This window comes from Carlito syrichta, unplaced genomic scaffold (assembly GCF_000164805.1).
Source record: "Carlito syrichta isolate Samal-C Ts95f unplaced genomic scaffold, Tarsius_syrichta-2.0.1 Scaffold308847, whole genome shotgun sequence".
Taxonomy (NCBI): Eukaryota; Metazoa; Chordata; class Mammalia; order Primates; family Tarsiidae; genus Carlito; species Carlito syrichta.
The window spans coordinates 108953-113111 of record NW_007252943.1 but is presented as its reverse complement, the minus strand read 5'-3'; the positions used below and the strand labels follow the sequence as shown (position 1 = coordinate 113111).

Below are 4159 nucleotides of genomic sequence, written 5' to 3'. Positions count from 1 at the left end.
CCCTGGCCCCGGGGCGGGGACAAGGACCGGAGTGGGGGCCGGCCCCTCAGTGCTTCCAGGGCTGGGATGCGGACGAGGGCTGGGGGGTGGGAAGGAGGGAGCTGGCTACTTCTCCAGGCTCGACGGGCCCCCGTCGCCCCACCCCGATTCCTGTTACCTCACCGCCTACAGGGCTGCCTCCCCCCAATTAATTGGCCTTGCAATTGGATGCCAAAGAGCCCAGAGTTGAGGGGGAGAGCGAAGCTTTGAGCCTAGGTCTCTCAGAGCCACCCGACGCCCCCCTTTCTGCCCACGGCCCAGTCCGCGTTCCCCGCCCCATCCCGCGACACCACTGAGGGCCCTGGGGGTCCCCAGACATGCCCCTCACTTCCGCTCTTCCCACACCCCCACCCCAGAAAATAAAACTCAGGGACCAACATCTGCTTCCTTTGCACTTGCTCCGCCGACCCCGCCCCCGTGGGAAGGGGGAGGGGTTCCAGGCCCTTAGAGTTGACCGTGTTGAGCGGGGAGAGGGCTGGCCTCCCGCAGTCCCCGGGCCCAGTCGAGTCCCCTTCCTCCAGGGACCCGGGTGTCCCCCTTCCTGCGTCTGGAGACGCTTCCTAATCGAGGGAGGTGAGGGGTAGGAAGGGGTTGGCCAGAGGACCCTCCCGGAGGTCCAGAGTCCCAGCCGGTTTATTCCTGAGCCCTCCCCTCCCGTCGTGACGCCCTCCCCCCGACCCCCCTTTTGTACTGCAATAATACTGTATTATACGCTTGCACTATTCCCCGACCCGGCCAGCGTAAGCATGCACGAAAAACTCAAAACCACACACACGAAGATGGGACGCTTTTTTTTTTCCCTTTCTCTCTCTCCGGGGTGCGTCCTCCTTAGTGTAAATAGCGGCGTCTGGGGGTCCCGGGCCCGGGTAGAGAAGCATGCACTGAGCCCCCCGCCCCTCGACTGCGAGTACTGTACAAATCCAACACTTGAAACCGACACGCACACGCGCGGCGCCGCCACGGGGGTGGGACACGGACACGCACCCACGCGCACACGGCCGCGCACCGGCGGGGGTGGGGGCGCCCCGCCGTCACGCGTCGCTGTGCGAGGGATCTTGTGCCTTTTTAAGTCCCTGTATGTTAATGCAGACAATCCGGAGAGCTTGTGTACTACCAAATCCTGATTAAAGACGCCTTCCAGGAACCTGCGCCTCCGCCTGCTTTCTTTCACCCCCTTCCTTTTCCACCACTGAATGCAGACCCCGACTCTGGGGTCCTCGGCAAGGCAGAGAGGGTAAGGGCTAGTCTGTTGCTGGCTCGGATCCATAGGTGAGCTTGGCCTGCCCCGCGCGGCACAACTGGGTTGGGAGGGACCCCAGGGGTTTGGACCTAGTTGGCCTGAGTAACTCTGGCCTTGCTAGCTGTGTTCTTTCATGGGGGGTGGGGCGGCGCTGACGGACTTTGGTCTCTGGGACCCAGCTCCAAATTGCCAACTTGCCAGAAGTGGGGTGTCAGGAAGTAGGGGGTGGGACTGATGGCTCGCTGGCCAGTCCTCCATGGGAACAGACTATTGAGGCTGAATGTATGGTGGGGTTGGAAAGCTAGGATGCCAGAGAGCCCTGCGAAGGGACACTGAGGACCCTTCCTCTGTCACTCTGCTATGATGGGAGACATGAGGTAGCCCTGGCCTGCTCCTATCTGCTGCCCTGGGAGAGGGGGAATGGTCTGTTGAGGAGAGGGGTTCCCAGTTAGAGAGCCTGGTGGGGGAGTATGCGGGGATGGAATGTGGGTTGAAGGAGAAGGAAGGACCTGCAGACTTCTGAGACTGCAGAAAGGGGCTGGAAGGTGAGGATGGACACTGAGCAGAGGAAGCCACTTTTCTCCTTTGGGCCAGAAGAAGGGCGAGTCGCAGAGGCATCTCTTAACCCCCGGGGCATTTACGAGAGTCCCCCACATGCTATCCTGTTGGCTTCTCACCCTGGGACAGGCAGGGATGGACTGGGAACATTGAGATCTGGGGTCAAGTGTGTGCAGTTCTGTACAGATGGAGGGTAGGTGTCTACGTTTCATGGATCATTTTACCCCTTCTGCCATCCTCCTTTTCCCTGGCCAGAGCGCCCACCAGGCTGGGTGGCACTCCTTGGTGTGGGGTGGAAGTGTGGAGGGAGGGCTCCTGGCTTGGAATAGATATTGGAGAGTGGAAACTCAGATGAAGACAGGGGAGAATCTGGGAAAGGCGTTGGGGGCAGGGCAGAAGAACTGACCGAGGCAACACAGTCCACAGCTCCTCTCCTCTCAGGCTGAGCACCTGTGATGTGTTGGGGTGTGGGGAGTGCTTCGTCCAGAGTAGAGGGGGGAGACAGGAGCTTGCCCTAAGCAGTTTCAGAGGGAGGAGAAGGGAGAGGGAACTACCATGAAAGGCACAAAGGCCTCCCCACCCCCCACTCAGCAGGGGAGGCGGATGCCAGGGCTCACTGTTAGGCTTTTGCCACTCAGCACCTCTCAGCCTCCTTCTTTGACCTTGGGACTGTGGGCTGATGGGCAGTGCCTAGAGTCTGGGTTTGACTGGGGTCCAGGCGGGAGAGTCACTCCATGCACCTGTGTGGGCTGGGGATGGGGCTGTGTGAAGTAACCGATCTCCAGCGTTGGTGTGGGAGAAGTTTCCTCATGGCCAGGAGAGCTCAGTTTTGTTGGTGGCAAGGGAAAACCGAAGCCTGGTCCATCCTCCTTCCTCCACTTTTCCTGCTGACCGGAATGAACATGGACTTGGGCTGGGCTCTGAAGCTGATGGGGCCCAGTCCTCCGTCTTCCCAACTGGGCTCAATGGACAGAGGCGAAGGGCTGGGACTTTGATTCTCTCTGAGGGTCTCAGTTTGAATGGCCTGCCCTTCCTCCCTGCATCCAACCCTTACCACCTCTGCCTTTGGCTGAACTCCATCAGAATCACTAGGGAGCTTGAAAAAAAAGCCCGATTTCTGGGCCTCGTATCTGACCCATAGAATCTAGGGGATAGGACCCTGGGCCCTGCATTTTTTGTTTGTTTTATTTTGAGTTGGAGTCTCACTCTGTCGCCCAGACTGGAGTGCAGTGGCCGCTCCCGGCCACCGCAGCCTCGACCTGCTGGGCTCCAGCGATCCTTCCACCTCAGCCTTCCAAGTAGCCGGAATTATAGGCATGTGCTACCACGCCTGGCTAGTTTTTGATTTATTGTAGAGATGAGGTCTCGCCAAGTTGCCCAGGTGGGTTTCGAACCTGCGGGTTCAGGCAATCCACTGACCTCAGCCTCCCAAAGGGGCGGGATTACAGGCTGAGCCACCAAGCCCGGCTGTTTGTTTGTTTTTTAATTGGGGTCTCACTCTGTTGCCCAGTTGGAGTGCAGTGGCACAATCACAGCCTCACTGCAGCCTTGACCTCCTGGGCTCAGATGATCCTTCCACCTGAGCCTCCCAGGTAGCTGGGACTACAGGTATGAGCCTCCACCCTCAGCTAGTTTTTTAATTTTTGAGGTCTTCCTATGTTGTCTAGGCTGGTCTTGAACTCCTGGGCTCAAGTGATCCCCTCTCTTCAGCCTCCCAGAGTTCTGGGATTATAGGCAAGAGCCACTTTTTTCAAAAGCACCCCCAGATAATGCTTGGGAACCATAGTAAGCACACTGGAATCATAAAGGATCGCTGCCCTGGGATGGAAGCAAGAAGGTGTGAGCTTCACCAGACCTGACTTCCTTTTGCCAACTGAAACCCAGCACAGCTGGGAAGGTCGAGGTCACTGCGCCTCCCATGGTGTCCTCACGCCTGTAGGGCCGGGCACACAGAAAGTGTCTAGTCATCACGGACTGAGTGAACGAGCTCAAGATCAGATGGGTGAATGAGGAACAACTCATTGGGCATCTGGGAGAAGTAGGGAGAGGGCTGGCTACTATCTGAGGAGGGAGGGACTTGAGCCCAGGCCCTGCCCCTCTCCAGCACAGAGCCAGACAGGAGAAGGGCAGAGGGTCTTTGAAACAGAAACCCTGGCTGGGCTCCATGGCTCAGCCTGTAATCCCCCGCCTTGGGAGGCCGAGGTGAGTGAATTGCCTGAGGCTGCGGGTTCAAGAACCCGCCTGGGCAACTTGGCAAGACCTCATCTCTACAATAAATAAAAAATTAGCCGGGTGTGGTAGTGCGCGCCTGTAGTTCCAGCT

At 58.5% G+C, this 4159-nt stretch overlaps 1 protein-coding gene across 1 annotated transcript in view; it reads left to right on the top strand.

Annotated features, from left to right (window-relative positions):
• TTBK1 (tau tubulin kinase 1) overlaps positions 1-4159 on the top strand; it is a 38651-nt gene that overhangs the window by 28342 nt on the left and 6150 nt on the right. The gene's annotated exons all lie outside the window — the stretch shown is intronic.